The sequence below is a fragment of the Terrapene carolina genome, unplaced genomic scaffold (assembly GCF_002925995.2).
Source record: "Terrapene carolina triunguis isolate 2854851 unplaced genomic scaffold, T_m_triunguis-2.0 Scaffold189, whole genome shotgun sequence".
In the NCBI taxonomy this organism is placed as follows: Eukaryota; Metazoa; Chordata; order Testudines; family Emydidae; genus Terrapene; species Terrapene triunguis.
In genome coordinates, this window is record NW_020664540.1 from 6,645,342 (window position 1) to 6,663,449 (window position 18,108).

At 42.9% G+C, this 18,108-nt stretch overlaps 1 protein-coding gene across 6 annotated transcripts in view; it reads left to right on the forward strand.

Annotated features, from left to right (window-relative positions):
- WDR89 (WD repeat domain 89) overlaps positions 1 to 18,108 on the forward strand; it is a 94,152-nt gene that overhangs the window by 59,859 nt on the left and 16,185 nt on the right. The window contains exons 1-5 of one of the 6 annotated variants that reach the window (XM_026654166.1): positions 1,556 to 1,620; positions 5,786 to 5,867; positions 6,401 to 6,448; positions 6,913 to 7,018; positions 8,315 to 8,490. The exons of 1 other annotated variant lie outside the window; for it this stretch is intronic. The gene's annotated coding sequence lies outside the window, so the exon portion shown is untranslated. Of the gene's footprint in view, positions 1 to 1,555; positions 1,621 to 4,812; positions 5,868 to 6,398; positions 6,449 to 6,912; positions 7,019 to 8,314; positions 8,491 to 16,435; positions 16,722 to 18,108 lie in introns of those variants that run through there. 4 more of the 6 variants (XM_024194425.3, XM_024194423.3, XM_026654167.1 and 1 more) reach the window with 4 other exon arrangements.

An 18,108-nucleotide genomic window follows, 5' to 3' on the forward strand; every position in this document is an offset into this window, starting at 1 on the left:
GGGGCGGGGCTTTGGGAAGGGGTGCGGCCTTGGGGAAGGGGCAGTGCTAGGGTGTTCGGCTTTGTGCGATTAGAAAGTTGGCAACCCTAGGCGCATTGCCATGAAGAGCAATGGGCCCAAGGCCACCATGTACAAAACAGGTGCAGTGCTATGAACAGTCATGGACCACAGGCATGTGGCGCTGCGACAGTGACAAACCACCACTTACAGCTAGCGTTGCCAACTTTCTACTGCACAAAACCGAACACCCTTGCCCTGCTCCTCCTCCGAGGCCCCACCCGTGCCCCGCCCCTGCTTTGAGGCCCCACCCCCTGCTCACTCCATTCCCCCCTCCCTCTGTCACTCACTCTCCCCAACCTCACTCGTTCATTTTCACTGGACTGGCTCGGGGCTGGGGTATGGGAGGAGGTGAGGGCTCTGGCTGAGGGTGCGGGCTCTGGGGTGGAGCCAGGGATGAGGAGTTCAGAATGCAGGAGGGGGCTCCAGGCTGAGACAGTGGGTTGGGATGCGAGAGGAGATGAGGGCTCCGGCTGGGGGTGTGGGCTCTGGGGTGGGGCCAGGGATGAGGGGTTTGAGATGCAGGAGGGGGCTACGGGTTAGGGGGGCTCAGGGCTGGGATAGGGGGTTGGGGCACGGGCTTACATCGGGTGGCTCCCGGTCAGCGGTGCTGCAGGGTGAAAGCAGGTTTCCTGCCTGTTCTGGCTCCACGCTGCGCCCTGGAAGCGGCCAGCAGCAGGTCCGGCTCCTAGGTGGTGGGACCAGGAGACTCCGTGCGCTGCTCTTGCCTGCAGGCACTGCCCACCCCCCACCCCAGCTTCCATTGGCCGAGTTTCCCGGCCAATGGGAGTGTGGAGCTGGTGCTTGGGGCAGGGGCAGCACGCGGAGCCCCGTGGCTACCCGGTGGAGGAGCTGGATCTGCAGCGCGGTGCCTTAGCCCCGCAGCGCTGCCGACCGGATTTTTAAGGGCCTGGTTGGCAGTGCTGACCGGAGCCGCCAGGGTCCCTTTCCAACCAGGCGTTCCAGTCAACAACCGCCCGCCTGGTAACCCTGCCCGCGCCCCTCGGCGTAGGTGTGGCCGGTCACTGTCACAGCCTAGCACTGCACCCCGGTCTGTACAGGGCGGCTTTGGGCCCACTGCTCTTCACGGCACTGCCCACCTGGGCCTGTCTGTGGGGTCCCGTGACTGACCCACACACCCGGGCTGTAGGGGGGGGGGGGCAGTGGCCTGGGACTGTTCGTAGCACCGCCCCCAAGGGCCTGCTTCTCCCGGACACCCGCTGAGCCGGGGGGCAGGTTTATGCGGGCCAAGCCCCCGCCCATAGGGGTCACCCCTAGTACGTTCCGGGTACCCCGCTATCGGGGAGGGGTGACCCCTACGTGCCAGGCCGCCCCGCCCTCGTTCCGGACCAATCCCTCTGCCCGCGTTCCCGAGCTGGTACCCAATCGTGACAGCCGAGCTGGCCCGACACTCCGCGCAGAAGCAGCCAGTGGCCGGCTGGGCGGGGCGGGACTGAGGGCAGCAGCCGGGTAGGGTGCGCGGCGGATGAGGACGGGGTTTGGGTGAGGCGTACAGCGCGCGCGTGTCTTGCTGGGGCCAGGGAGAGAGGCAGGCGGCTCAAGGTGACGTTATTCCCTCGTGCCGGGCCCGGCGCACGTGGGTGCGAGCGGGCCGGAAGGGAGGGGGGAGAGGAGGAAGAGGCGGCCGCAGGGAGTTGAACTGGTGTGTGAGAGGAGCGGCCGGGGAACTAGTTCGGGGGGAGGACCATTGCGGGGAGTCAAAGGGCGTAGGGCTCTGGGGCAGAGTCTGTGTGGGGGGAGGGGCTCTGGGGCAGGGTTTGTGGGGGGGAGGGATGCTGGGGCAGGATCTCTGGGGTGGTGGGGCAGGGTCTGTGTGTGGGGGGGAGGGGTTCTGGGGCAGGGTCTGTGTGTGGGGGGGAGGGGTTCTGGGGCAGCGTCTGGGGTGGGGGGGAGGGAGAAGTGGGGGTGGTTGTACAGTGTGTTTCATGCCCCTAGCAGTAAAAGACCGTGCTGATTGCCTGCACACGATGGTGCCCGGCTTGTGCTGACATCTTGGCTTATGTTGAGTAGTCCTTGGTAGTTCCATTCTCTCATCAGATGTAAATTACTGATATTACACATCTCTGTGTACAGCATACCCTTTTTGATGTTGCCTAGAATGCCCCATGAGAAAAATATCTTGATTGCAACATGTACCAATTGGAGTTCAAGATTTTCTCACATATGTATAGACACTGGCCAACTTCTTGGTATCTTCCATATCCTGTTTGGTACAAGAATATGATAGCAATTTTATGAGATTTTATTCCTGGCAGGTATTGAGAAATACATTTAGTCTCAGAGCTGTCTTGCTGAGGCTGCTCCTTGAGAAAGAAAGACGATCCTGATCCCAACATCTTCACCTCTTGTCTTTCCGCCAAACTAAGTTGAAACGGTTCTCATTTCTTTGGTTATGATAGCATCCATGTTGCTGATAATACACCAGTAAAAATATGCTTCCTTTTATTCTCTCATATCTTCAAGATCCGTATATATTGAAGTGGGAGAAAACCATGATTTAACTCTACGGTACCACCAGTATCAAAACTTTCTTGTACAGTGTTCTGTTCCAAATTTCAGAAATGGCACAAAATAGAAACACCTTGAGCACTGGTGAACTTTTAGTTTCCAAATGAATGTACAAGGAGTAGCCCCTACTGCTGTTAATGAGGTTTTGAGAATTTTTTAAAATTGTGATTATGGTTTGACATACTATAGCTGTACCTACATATGTATCATACTGCTCTGACAAAGCATGAAGCAAATATGAAGCAAAGGCAGAATTGGCCTTAAATATGCTGTCCTATATATGAATGTAGGCTTTGGTGTATTTTATTCCCCTTGGCCCATTACTTCTGTAATTTCTTCCTCTAAGAGTCTGTCCCTGTTTTTTGCACAGTTATACGTAGTGAGTTTCTTTAGCAATGCAAATAATATTTCACAAATATTTCTCATATACATTTATTCTGAGTGTAGCAGTGCATCAAAGGAGATGGCACAAAGGATTCTGGGGCATGATCAGTTTCTAGATGGTAAACTCTTCAGAGAAAGAACTGTCTTTTTGTTTTCTCTGAAGCTTATGCTCTAATAAATTTGTTAGTCTCTAAGGTGCCACAAGTACTCCTAGTCTGTATCCGCAAAAAGAACAACATGGCTGCTACTCCGAAACCTTTGTTTTCTCTGGTGCTCATCACCGTAGTAGCTGATAATGCTTCACAAACATGAATTAATTTCTTCACAATATCCATGTGAAATAAGGTGATATGTATTTATTATCCCCATTTTACACATGGGGAGTGAAGTCCAAAATTGTCAAGGGTGATAAAAGTTTCATAGGCCTTGATATATTCAGACCACAGGTCCCATTGAGTTGCAATTGAGAATGCTAAGCACTTCTGCAAATCAGTCCCCAGGTATCTCATATTGGGTACGCAGAAAATGAGGAACACAGTTAATGACCACCTGTGAAAATTTTGGTTTATGTGACTTGCCCAGAATCTCACAGCTCACATGATCGAGGCAGGGATAGAATCCAGTTCTCCAGTGGTGGTTAAGGCAGCTGAAACTACACCTTCATTTTTCTTTTTTGAATCCCCTGCCTCATTTGCTGCATAACTTCCTACTTCTATAATAGATGAGGTAGAGGGTCCTACAGATAAGTCGTCTTCATTATACAATCCTGGTTCATTCCCTGAGTACTGTCCATCCTGTGCATTGAATGAGATGGGGTCTGTCACACCACTTCAGTTATCCTTCACCAGCATTGTGTTTTTTTGTGGTGGTCAAGCAGGCCACCACCTGTAGTACTATTTACATATATTTACCCTCCCCCAGCCATCTCCCCCACTTACTTCTGGGGATGGGAACAGGACTAGCAACAGCCAGTTCTGACTATCTCTGCCTTCCTCGGGCTCTCTGCTCTCCCCCGAGCTTTCTTCCTCTCCATTTATATACTCCCAGCTGCTAGGGTTGCTTCCCTCTCAAATATCCCCTCAGCCATAGCTCTATTCACTTAATTGGTCTCAATAAACGTATATTGGTGGGGAGTTGAGTCTCAGGCTGAGTCAGCTCCTGACTCAGTACGTACTTTCCAAAGGACCCTGTAACAGTATGATCATGTAATTAAAGACTGTCATAATGCCTAAGCAAAAGGGGGCCAAATTAACTTTGCGCAGGCAACCTTAATTCTGGCATTTCCTCACTTTTGAGTGTTCAATTTTGCAACCTTAATATTCTTTTTATATATATATAAAATTTCCTAAGTTTTAAAGAAAGCAAACTGAAAAAAACCAGAAACCATATTGACCACTACATGGGTCATGAGTAGAATTGGAATCTTTAGACCCCCCCCCAGCACAGATCTCTTGCCACTTGAGCTAACTAACTGTAGTGGTAGTAGGCTGTTGTCCTCTGTGACTTAGCCAATAGAGGTTGATGAAAGACATACTTTCTTAGTCTGTTTCACAGCTATTTGCTACACATAAAGAGGAATGATGATTCTCAGGAATTCTGAGTTCAATTCAAAGTTCAGGAAGAGAGTGTTGATCTTTTTTGTATCCTGTGTTCCCAGTGTCAAAAACCAAGGTGAGGTTGAATTAAGCTAATCATTTACTGTTTCCACGTGTCAGATGTAGAGAAAGTAACACTAATGAATCGTCAGAGTAAGAGGGTGTTAGGTTATAAAATGACAAGGTAATGCTTATCAGCAATTTATCTTTAAGAATTTAGTTTTAATCTTAGATTTTTATTTTGTCATTTGACTTTCAACATATAGCACTTGCAGTTAATTTTTGTGGCCCATATTCAAGAAACATTCCTATCCACAAAATCACTTAAGCACCTGTTTCATTTGAACTCAATAGAGCTCGGACACAAGTGCTTTCATGAACTGGGTCCTATAATTGGATATGTACCTTATATTGGAACAGAAATATCATGGAAGCTAGTTAAGTGACATGGCATTTTAATGCACTAGCCTTTAATTTTTTTTTAGACATTAGTTTGATCACCAGGAAAACCAATTCTTCAGGGACAGTTTTCCACATCACTAAACATAACTTGAAGTCTTCTCAAAACAGATGAATACTGGAATAGCTTGGATGCACTGTGGTGCTGTCGAAACAACATGGCCCAGATCCTCAAAGTATCTTGGCCCATGTAAAATTTTGTCCAGGAACTGCATGTGCTTTGTTTGGTTCTAGCCAACGCTGTCAGTATCTCTTTCAGTAACACTAAAATGCACTAAACTAAACAATCTTATGCAATGTCTGGTTATTACTATGCCGTCATTGTTTGAATGACTGTAGTCATAGTTTAGAGTTTGGGGTTCAGTTACTACTTGGAATAAACTCTTATTTGTAAATGTTTGGGGGAGATCTATATATTTTTTTGTTTTACTTAGATTGTATTTTACTGTAATCTGCTGTTGCTTCTGCTTGGTTCTGTAGTGAAGTACTATAGGATCTCAGCTACCCGAACACTAGAATTATTCATATAATTGGGAGTCAATTTAAAGAAAAATACTGTAACAAAATGTTCAATAAAGGCTCCTCTTCTCCATCATTTGCTGAAATCATTCATGGTTTATTTTTTATTTGGCCTCAGCAGCACTTTGCATTAATATGCAAAGTCTTAAAGTTTTCTTTTATACTTCTGTAGTGTCTGTAATTGTGAACACCCATCTCCTTCCCTCATACAGCCAGAGCTATCACACTCTTCTTGTTTCCAGATCTGTCCGTTATTGCCAAAATCTCCTGCACGGCTTTTCAACAAGAATTCATAAATACAAAGGAATAAGTGCCTTATAATTGGTAAGCAATTAACAAATTGGCAAAGTGACCTCATAAAGTCATAGTAATGTTCCTTTCGGGCCTTAGAATCTATCGTCCACTCTGACCTTCTGTATAACACATTCCATAGAGCATCCCCAAAATAATCCTTAGTGTATATTTTTTAGAAAAACATCCGCTCTTGATTTAAAAATTGGCAGTGATGGAGAATCCACCACGATCCTTTGGAAACTGTTTTGATGGTTAATTACTCTCATCCTTAAACATTTATACCTTATTTCCACTCTGAATTTGTCTAGCTTCAACTTCCAGCCATTAGATTGTGTTATAACTTTCTCTGCTAGATTGAAGAGCCCATTATTAAATATTTTTTCATCATGTAAATATTTGTAGATTGTAATCAAGTCACCCCCTCAACCTTTTCTTTGTTAGACTCAAGGAGCTCAATCTATTTAGCTCTATAAGGTATGTTTTCTAATCCATTAATCATTCTTGTGGCTCTTCCCTGAACCCTCTGCAAGTTATAAACATCCTTTTTGAATTGTATGTTCTAGACTGGACACAGTTTTACAGCAGTGGTCTCACCAGTGCCAACTACTGAGGTAAAATAACCTCTCTACTCCTACTTAGAATTCCCCAGTTTATGCATCCCGGGATTGCATTAGCTCTTTTGGCCATAGTGTCACACTTGGAGCTGATGTTCAGCTGATTATCCATCACAACCCCCAAAGCTTTTTCAGAGTCACTGCTTCCCAGAATAGAGACCCCAATCCTGTAAGTATGGCCTATACTCGTTGTTCCTAGATGTATACAATTACCCTATTAAAACACATATTGTTTGCTTGTGCCCAGTTTACCAAGCAATCCAGATCACTCTGTATCAGTCACCTGTCCTCTTCATTATTTACCACTCCCTAATAAACTAAAATTGGCAAATTGTTTGCTAGACAGGGAGATACTGGTGATTTTGGATAATCAGGGAGCCTAATCTAATAAGCATATGATTATGTCTGTTGCTATGGCAGTGATGGAGATAGCAGAAATTAGCATTACGATTTTCTTACAGGATCCGAAAGGACAAACAGATGGGTTATGAAAGCACTAATACTTGTTCAATAAACACAAGTCTATTACTAGCAAACCCGATAAAAATTCTGCAAAACTTGTATTAGGTAAGTGGATTTGTTTTAGTTTATGTAGTTTCCACAGTTAGTGTACTGTATGCACCAACCCCACAGGGAAAATAATGTATTTAAGACAAAATTAGTTGAGCAGCTGAACAGATAGGGTGCATGTTACATAATTGCATCATGCTTTGGGAACTCTGTTGGGGCCCAAAATGCTAGTACTATATTCATTTGAGAAGGGGTAGTATCTCAGCATGACATCTGTTGTGGAGTCTGGTGTGGACTTTGACACTTGCTGGATGTTTGAAGTGCAAACACAGGTGTGTGTTGTGTGACAAGTGACTTGACTTCTGTGTTTGGAGACAGCAACACCTGTTCTCAGATTTGGAATCGTTGTCTTGATAATGTCAACCCTAAATGTTCACAAATCTTGATTCAGGCCCTCCAAAAAATCATGAGATTAGCTTAAAAATCACGAGATTTAAAAAAAATGTTGGGCTGTTTATTTGCGTTCCAATTTCCTAACTTGATATACTGGGGTCATGTTTTCAAGCTTTGTGTCACAACAGTGAGGGCCAGAAACTTACTTTGTTAATGAAAGCTGAGATTCTCATGTAATCACTTGATTCCAAGAATTTAGTCTCACATGTTCTTGTAATAATTAGATAATTCCTCATTACTTCTATCAAATTACTGTATTAAACTTCTTTAAAAGCTTTGATTCTCTAGTTTCATGAAGATGGTGTTTCAAATATTCATTGACTGATGGTCAGTTAGTGACCCCAAGTGGATTTATTAGGGAATAGCATGTTCCATTGATGAGACATCTGTTAGCGCATGTAATGAAGGCATCAGTGGGAATCATAGAATATCAGGGTTGGAAGGGACCTCAGGAGGTCATCTAGTCCAACCCCCTGCTCAAAGCAGGACCAATTCCCAACTAAATCATCCCAGCCAGGGCTTTGTCAAGCCTAACTGGAACTCCAGTTAAGGTTGAATTGAGATGTACACTTAGTTCAGGACTAAAATCCTTCTGTTTCACACTTCAGTGAGTAAAAATAGTCTCAAAATTTGGCAGAGGACAGTTGAATTTTCTGTGTAATATTTTTAAGAAAACTTTGCAGAAAAGACACTTAATAATGCTCTCTTTTTTCAAATTTTGCCCTGACGACTTTGCAGGCTTTTGGGGGTGGGGGAGGCAGGCAAAGGCGTCATATAGGGAGGACAGGAGGGGCACCTACCCCCCCGCCATGTTTCATACCACATTGTAATTTTACGAACAATACACATATCTAAAATGTGAAGTTTGTGCAGTCACATTCTTTTTGCTGATTTTCCTAGCCTGTTCCTACAAATCCCATAATCCCCAGCCACCACCTCTTGGTGCTCTTCACTTCAGCGGGAAGTTTATTAGCTCACGGTGCCAATTCTTGTGTTGAAACAGTTCCGTGTCTACACACACACTGATGGAGGTTGGAAGAATTCTGCTTTTTAGACATGGTGTTCCGTCCTCTCTGGTAAGGTTGTTGTTGTTGTTGTTGGGTTTTTTTGTTTATAATGATGTGTCATTATTTGGTCTCTTATTTTACTTTGATTAAAAAAAATCCATTTAAGTTGCTTACATCATATTCACTTGATTCTTTAGTCCATCACTTCAGTATTCACTGAAGTTCACAGACAGGCTTCTGGCAGAGTCTGCTTCATTTTATAACGTAATACCTTGTTTATTTGAATTCCATAAGAGAGTAAAAGTAAGTAAACTCTCTGAACTCATAATGTTCCTATGTCACTATGTAAGAACTCAGGTTCTTACAAAGTAAACTTGTTGCCCTGACAGCCTGAAAACACACACAATAATAGGCCAGGGATTTTAAAAAAATATTATTATAGTTTTTAACTAGTTTAGGGGATTTTGTTGTTGTCACTTCTTGGTACTGCCTGTCAAAATGTGCAATGCACATATATTCTCTGTAATTTTATTCTTTCAAAGTTTAAGGATTACAGTACTGTTCTTTTAGTTTTTTTTACTGGTCTATGTATTTCTTAATTTTCTCTTATGCTTAAATTTAATTCTTTGAGTAGCGAGTTCTAAAATGTCTAACCTGCCCTGGCTGGAGTAATTATCATTATTACTTTTATTACCATCTTCTGCTTTGTCATTTATTATTTAAAGTGGTACAATCAAATAGTAGTAGCCTTCTAGAATGTAAACTTAGCTTGTACTCACCTTAGGCATGCCAATTTCAAGAAAAAAAAATAAAGCAACTATTTAATATCAATTAGTGTCATTAACATTAGCGAAATACCTACGTTTAGACACTGTGCAGATGAAGGTCGCTTATTTTCAAATTGTATTTTTAATTATATCTGTAAAATAACTTAACATTTGAAAGAGAGAAATACGGTTCCAAGTCTGATACTAATAGTAACGATGGAGTCAAGTGTTAGTGAGTCATGTACATGATTATGACTGATAAATGTAAATGCCAAAATAAATAGAAAAATAAATCCCCATTCTTAATAAAAGAGAAAATAAAACTTAATTGTGTATGTTAAAATTAAGTAAAGACAGTTTTAATGGCATGAAAAAAATTGACTAAAATAGAGTAGATCAGAGGTTCTCAAACTGTGGGTTGGTTGGGACCCCAAAGTGGGTCACAACTCCATTTTAATGGGGTCGCCAGGGATGGTGTTAGACTTGCTGAGGTCCAGGGCCGAAGCCTGAGCCCCGCCACTCAGTGCCGAAGCCAAAGCCTGAAAAAAGTAAAAAAAAAAAAACAAACAAACAAACAAAAAAAACAAACTTTTATATTTGTTTTATGTGTTTTTGTTTCATTAATTGCACAAGTATTCACTGCCTCATTGAAAGGCATTGCTGTATTGCCTTTAAATAATATTTAATTTAATAGAAATATAGTAATAAAATAAAATGTACACTATTCTTATTATATTTTAGTTTAAAAGTTGATTTAAAAAAAATTCTCATGTACAATGGCACCTGTACCACCACGGCAGAGGAATATTTTATCATTTTTTTTAAAAGAAATGCCTCTGACCATTAAAACTGTGACAATGAAGAACCATCCTTGAAAATGAACTGTGCAAATGCTTCCTCAAGTAACATTGTCCTGCAGTCAACACAGAAAAACAAAAAGGATAATGATCCTTGTGCCAGTATATCAGTGGCCACCAACTACACATCTAAGGATGTCCTGTGTGCTCTGACATCACCAGTGGGGGCAGAAGGTTTTGTTCATGACAGGAAAAACATCATCTCCACAGCTTATTTCATTGCACAAAGAGGAACAACCAATACAGCCTAAGGTGGATTTATATCCTACAAATGGTGGACGTTTCAACTGTAGTTGGTTTTCTTTGTACCCCTTTATTGAATACTCAGTTGTAGAGGATTCTGTTTTTTGCTTTCCATGCCATCATTTTGCTACTCAGAGCAAAATTGGACCAGGAGAATAATTCAACAACAGAACATCCATTGGGCATAGCTTTAAGAAATGGAAAGATTTTCATAGTTTGTTAAAACAACATCCATTCAGTTCCAGGCATACGGCAGTTTTCATTTCATGGCAAAACTACTTGAAACTTAGGATCAGCAGTTCCAAAAGTGTTGCAGATCAACTTGTTTCTAGTCGTCAGGCTCCACAGCTGAAAATTGCCAGCATATTGAGACACTGTTAAAGGTGTCCATGCACTGCATGGTATTGCTTTTCCAGGGCATGATGAAATACGTAACTCTAGCAATCAAGGCAATTTCATGGAAATTCTTGAGCTGGTTGCTTCCACTCAGCCCAGCCTTTTGAACAGATTCAGAAGCAAGTATGGACACTGTGATCCAGTGTGTCTGGGGCAGCCCTTACTGGAAATGCCAAGTTCAGGGCAGGCTGCAAAAGGGAGAGCAGATACTCCCAAGACTGGTGGGTAACCCTGAAGTTAAACTCCCCAGCCAGTCACAAATTGTGCTCCTGATCCCCCACACTGGTTATTGAGAAGCTGAAAAAGGAAATCACACAGCCCCCTTTATTGCATTCCAGTTCTCTCACGCCCAGTCAGCACACAGGTCCAGTACAGTGAAAAACTATTTAAACTCTGGTCACATATACAAAATGTTCTTCTGACCCCAAATGGTCAGCCACCTTACCAGGTCAGTATAGGTTTGGATCTTACTCAAAATACCACACTGACAGCCAATCCTTTAGCATCTAAAACTAAATGTTTATTATAAAGAAAAAAGAACAAGAAGAGAGATGTTAAATGGTAAAGCACTCACATACATACAAAGATTCAAAGTTCATGTATCAGACTCCTAGCAGTATTGGTGAGTTTATTGGCTTGAAAGTCCCTCTGGAACACATCCACAGCTTGGATGGGTCATTCAGTCCTTTGTTCAGAGCTTTGTTTGAAGAAAGGTTACTCCAGAGGTAAGAAGCAGCACTGAAGACAAAATGGAAAAGATGCAGTTGCCTTTTATCGTCTTTTGCCATGTGGCTTGTGCTTCCTTTGTTCCAAACACAAGCTGCCCAGCACATGGCCTGGAAGCCTTAGAGTTCTATCCATATGCATGCGCCTGCATGCCTTGCTGAGTCATAAGGTGTAGCCCTTGACCCTTTCAATGGGTTAATTGTACAGTTGATGTTCCTTGATGAGCCATCAAGCAGGCTAGGCAGTGCTGATGTCAAACTCTCTGGGGGTGTCACCCAGAAGCATAGCACAAGGGTACGTCTACACTACGAGATTAATTCGAATTTAGATAATTCGAATTTGGGAAACAGATTGTATAAATTCGATTGTGCGCGGCCACACTAAGCACATTAATTCGGTTTTTAACCACATTAATTCAGTGGTGTGCGGCCACACTACCCCATTAATTTTAACCACATTAATTCGGTGGTGTGCGGCCACACTACCCCTAATTCGAATTAACAAAATCGATTTTGGTGCTACTCCGCTCGTCGGGGTGGAGTACAGAAATCGATTTTAAGTGCCCTTTAATTCGAAGTAACTGGCTCCGTTGTGTGGACGGGTTAAGGATTAATTCGGATTAACGCAGCTAAATCCGAATTAAAGTCGTAGTGTAGACCAGGCCCAAGTTTGAAATACAGACATACGTACATATCTATAACTCATAATACAAAGGTGATACAAACATATAAACAAGATTATTATACTTGACAAATTATAACATTTTTGCAGATATCTTACATGGTGTATCTGGCACAACGCATTGCAATTTTACAATATTGGTGTTCATAATATCCTAAAGTGTCCCCCAAATTCCATACAGCGTCACAGACACTGTTCCTCTCACCAGTACCAGAATGATTTAATACATTCTGCAGCAGAACTCCCGAGAGAAAGCATTGTTGAAGAGGTTGGACAAGTCAAGTATTTTTCTGTCCTTGTTGATGAAACTAAAGATGCATCAAAAAAAAAGAACTGTGTCTCCTTTTATGCTGCTATCGAAAAGGAATCATTCAGGAACGAATTCTGGGCTGCTTCCACATGGAAAATCTAAATGCTGAATCTGTTTAAAAATGATTATTGAAGAACTACAGCATTTGAAGCTTGATATTAATTACATTGTTGCTCAGTGCTATGATGGAGCTTCTATCTGGGTGGGCATTTAACAGGAGTACAAGCTCAAATTCAGGAAAGGATTATTCCTGGCATTTATGTGCACTGCCATGCTCGCAGGCTTAATCTTGTCATTGCAGATACATATTCCAGCATCACCCAGTATCAGGAAGTCTTTGCATTTGCTAAGGAACTGTACATCTTTTTTAGCAGTGGTTACAAGCACCATGAACTGTTTAAGGCACAGCAGGTGCTAGGCCAGAAGGTACTTGAGCTACGTACAGTATGTGAAACTCGCTGGTCGTACCAGTATGACTCCCTCTGAAAACTGCATGTTAGTTACGGCACTGTAGTGGAAACACCGGAAGCCATTTCAGTTCAGAGAGCTGATGGACCATCAGTTACCTCTGGAAAGGACTTGATGGTAAGGCTAAGGAGCTATCCCTTTCTGTTGAATCTCTTGGTTTTGGAAAGAATATTCAAAATTTTGAATAGTGCTTTAGAAGAATTGCAGAATAAAAAATTGAATTTATCAAGTGCCATGGAATTAGTAGCAAGCAATGTTGCTATTCTTCAAGAAATAAGAACATCTGAAAGCAAATGGAAAGAACTATGTGATGAAGCTGAGATCATTGCCAAGGAACTTGAAACTGGTAGTCCGGGTCAGGCAGTCGGAACCGATCAGCACAGCAATACAAAAAATGGCAACAAGACCTAACAAAGTATCCTTCAAGATGGCCTTGTTATTTGTTTCTAGTACACTGAGTCAGTCATTGACACATGATGATGTTCCCAAGAGCACTCAATCTATAAAATCTGATTTCTACTATCCTGTTCTGGACAGAATTTTTGCTGAGCTTGATAGAGGATTCAACTTCAACTCCAGTTTACTTTCTGCACTAACTGCTTGTGACCCCAAAAGTGAAAATTTTCTTGATTATGAGAAATTGAAAATAATTGCAGGATCAACAGGTACCAATTTTTGTGATCTGGATGCAGAAGTCGAAGTTGCCAAGAAACCTATTGCACCAAAAAAATTGACTTCAATTTCTGAATTCTGGAATGTTCTCAGTGACATACCAAGGGGTTATCAGTCTTTTGCTGTCTAGTGTATATTTTGTGTTGAGCCTTCCAGTCTCTACAGCATCACGTGAAAGGTACTTATCTGTGCTCAAGAAAGTAAAGGACTATTTAAGATCCACAATGGGAGAGGAATGCTTAAGTGACTTGGTAATTTTAATCTGTGAATGTGAAGCTTCAAAACACCAGGATATCAACAAGGCCATTAACAATTTTTCCAAGATGAGACCATGCCATTATCCATTGTATTAGCTCATATCTGGAGTAGTATTGATTGTTTTTAATAATTTATTTACCTTTAAACATTCCTGGAATAAATTTATCTGTCTCATTCTCCTCTTCATAATTTGAACATAAGACTGTAGCGGGGTGGTTACCCCACTCCTGCCCTGAAGGGCTTAAAACAGCCCTGGGGGAAGGTTGTGGCTGGGAGCTGCTAAACTGGGCTGATTGGGAAGCAGCTGCAGCTGGGCCACACCCCAATCAGGCCTCAGCTGGCCCTATATAAAAAGGCTGTGAGCCAGAGGCCGAACAGTCTCTCTTTGCCTTCAGAGGGAGAAGGGCTTGGCTACAGCGAGCTAGAGACCGAGTACCTGAGTGGAGCAGGGCTGGGGACAGGCTGAGGAGCTGGGGAGCTCCAGCCTGGAAAGCCCCAGGCTGCGGCCTAGTAGGAGGCCAAGGGGTACTGGGGGTTGCAGAGGGCAGCCCAGGGCTAGGCCAAGGCAGCAGGTCCAAACCCCCCTTGCCAGTGATGAGTGGCTGATACTGCAGTCTGCCCCAGGGAGTGGGGTCTTGATAGTGACTGGCAGTGGCCTTATTCTGAGGTGAGGTGGGGATAGTGGCTGGGGGTTCCCCAGGGAGGGGAGACCCAGATCTGTGGGATACTGCCAGGGGGCAGCAGCTCAGTAATAGGGGCACCGGGTCCTGGGAAGGGCACGGGGCCGGAGGACAGGCGAACCACTGGCCTGCAGGGGGTGCTCCAGCGCTGAAATGAACTAATTCCCGGAGACGACCAGCAGGAGGCGCCGCAGGGGTGAGTCCGCCCCTCTACAAAGACATTTTAAAAAAAAATTGTAGGGGCAATCAGATTTTATTTATCACTACTAAAGATAGAATACAAAGAATTAAACTTGTGTTTCTGATATCTGTGTTAAGGCTCCAAAACGGATACCTCAAGGCTTGGGATTGGGAACATTTGCTAAACTTACTTAAAATATGGTTTTAATTGGTGTTTATGTATATATTTTTTCTTTATATAGGAATTAGATACACTGCTTCTGTCAGATAATTTCTAAATTGTTATCTGCAAAAAAGCTAGAGTTTTCAGGTGCCAAAGTAGCCCCTGAAACCATGGTCGGACGGACACACACACACACGCCAAATCTGAAGTGGCATCCTGGGAGGCAAGGGGTCCTCTAGCTAAATAACTGGTGTGTGGGTGGGTGGGTGTGTGTGTGGGTGGGTGTGTGTGTGTGTGTGTGTGTGTGGGTGGGTGGGTGTGTGTATATATATATATATATATATATACACATACATACACACCCCTACCTTAGACACATACTGCTTTTGAAATCATAATTTAGTCAGTTATTCTCCCCGTTCATCATAAACAATTTGATCTCTGCCAAAAAGAGACAATGGAATTGTTCAGATCTGTCAGCTGTTTCCCAACTTGACAGCCTCCTTCATTGTGGAGTGGCCCAAATTGCTGTAACCACCTCTTCTCTGGGACACACTCATTATTAGAGACTGAAGTAGTGGGAGGGGCTGGTGAAAAGGAGGGGTTTCAGCTAAACTGTGCTGACAAAACAAGGCTGCACCTTCATTTTAAAAAAAAGAGGGCACAGTCTGGATTTGACAAGCCTTTTGTGGTTTTCCATTGCCAGAAATCTGCTGCACTCATCTGTAGATGAATCACAGTGGGACTCATGTTTCCAAACATCGTGCAGCTCAGCAGTTTTGGGAACTAGCAGGAAGTTAATGCATCTTTTGCAGGGGATGGGGAAAGAGCTGGAATGTGGGGGAGCATGGAGGTGTGTAGCACTTGTTACAGCTTGCCAGGGAGAAGAGTCTCTGTGTTGCTAATCATAGTAGTCTGTCGGGCAGAGAAGGCAGGAAAAGCATTAATCCTTATCTGCCTTTTTGCTTCTCCTGTACAAAGCCCCACTCACCTCATTACCTGAGCTCCTCAAACTCCCATATCACCTTATATCCCACTCCTGCTTACATACTTACAACTTGAAATCCCTGCTACCCTGGGACATCACCACACAATCTCGCTGCTGCCCTCCCCATTCCCAAGCCACTATTTTCTCTATCACCACCAAGATTACTACCTATGCTGTGTTGTCTGCTACCCCCCCCCCCCCCCCACACACACACTTAAAGAAAACTAAAAGGGAATTCACAACACACAACTCTTACTAAGTCAGTCTAATAAATAATAGTAATAACTAATGAATTTCCAATCAACACAATCAGTAAAATAAACCCAGACTCTTCAGCTGTGCGACAAATTTCCTTTCACTTGTAATACAAATCCACTTGCATTCAGTTGGTCAAAATATACTCAGATTCTGACCTTGGGGAGATTATTATTTTACTGAAAGACATAATGTCAGTTTGAAAGTGTGTAATGTGTTGTTAAGACCTTAAAAAAATTGTCATAATTATGATTCATACATTTTAAAGCCAGAAGGGGACTCCTGTGATCTTCTAATCTGACCTCCTTCATAACACAGACCATAGAATTTCACCAATAATTCCTGGATCAAGCCCATAATTTCTGTCTGAGTTGCAGAATATGTTATGAAGGACATCCAGTCTTGATTTAAAGACTTCAAAGGATAGATAATCCATGACATCCCTAGAAAAGCTGTTCAAATGATTAATTATCCTTTGTTTAAAATTTGAACCTTATTTCTAGTCTGAATTTGTCTAGCTTCAGCTTCCAGAGATTAGATTTTGTTATGCTTTTGTCCACTAAAGAATCTTCTACTGTTACAAATTTTGTCCATGTAGGTATTTACAGACTTTGATGACATCATCTCTTAACTGTCTATTGTATAAACCAAATAAAGTAAGCTCCTTAAATCTCTCACTATAAGGCAGGTTTTCCAGATTTCAAATAATTGAACGTGCATGTCTGAGTGAGATTTTATGATGTCATATGTTCCAGATAAAGGAATGGGGATACCTGTTAATGTCATCTATTCATTCTTAATTGGCCAACTGAAATTGAGTTATTTTAGTAGATCAAGAGCTGTAATAGGTTGCTCTTACTGCTGTAGCACTCCCCTGGCATCAGGGCACTATATTGCAGGGGACTTCGCCTCTTGTACCTCTGTCCCACCCCCTCTCCCCCATGTGGCCACTTCTTTGGCCCCACAGTGGCCTGTCTGTGTCTTTTCCCAACAGTCTTTATCTGGGTGTTTTGTGGCCTACCCCTCCGGCCAAGGTACAAAAGTTCACTCCCCTTCCAGGAGTAATAAGAGTCCAACAATGAGTCTTCCAACTAATAATTCTTCTGCCCCTCTCAGGCCTCTCTGAATTATCTTCTGCTTTTGCGTATACTCCTAGATCCTGCAGAATTTCTCCTAAGCTGTTTTTTCCCCAGCACGTTTTCCCCCAGGGACTTTGGCAGTTTACCTCAGGGATTTCTCTGTTCCTTGCAGGCCTGTCTTGCTCCCTTTGATTCTTTTCCAGCCTAGTTTTCCCAGGCCTTTCTCAAAGAGGGAACTCTCCTTGTTCCTGTCTCCTGGGTCTTCTCCCTGACTGAGTTCAGCTGTTTAAATAATCCTCTCTCTGATTCTCCACAGCTGGGGTCAGTCATTCTAACTAAACTCCATGACACCCAGCCAGGATTACTAATTATCACTACATTTCTAGATCACCAATGAGGCTGAGGGATACCGGTGACAAGGCCCAAATTTGCAAGCTCGCCATGTGCAGAACTCCCACTTAATTAATGTTTGAAGAGTTTGAAGGTTCAGACTTCATGCGATTCTGTGTCATGTAATATGATTTTGTGAACTGAGCATTTACCACTATAGAGAATGATAAATATATCCTTCCACAAGACCCCACAGGTTTTAGATAGTTCTGGGGACTTTTGACTTAATTCCCACCCTTCAAGTAGCTATTCAACCTTATTTCATGTAGTACCTCATTTGATGAGATCTATTGCAGCACTTTAGCTTCACATAGAAGGGCTAGATGCCACTGATGTTTAATCTTCTTGTTTTGTGCCATTTTCTTCTTGTTGTCTGGATCAGGCTGTCAGAAAACCAAGGAGGTTTGTATGGACAGTTAGGAGGAAGCCATCATTTGGGAATCAGAACTTCAGTGGCTATGTGTAGAGGAGGATGGCTCACCAGAGCCGTAATTATTTGACCTGTAGGCAGAGTGCTTCTGACTTTTACCATGTTTTGGAATTTGATGGGATCCCTGGGAATTTGTGGACAGAC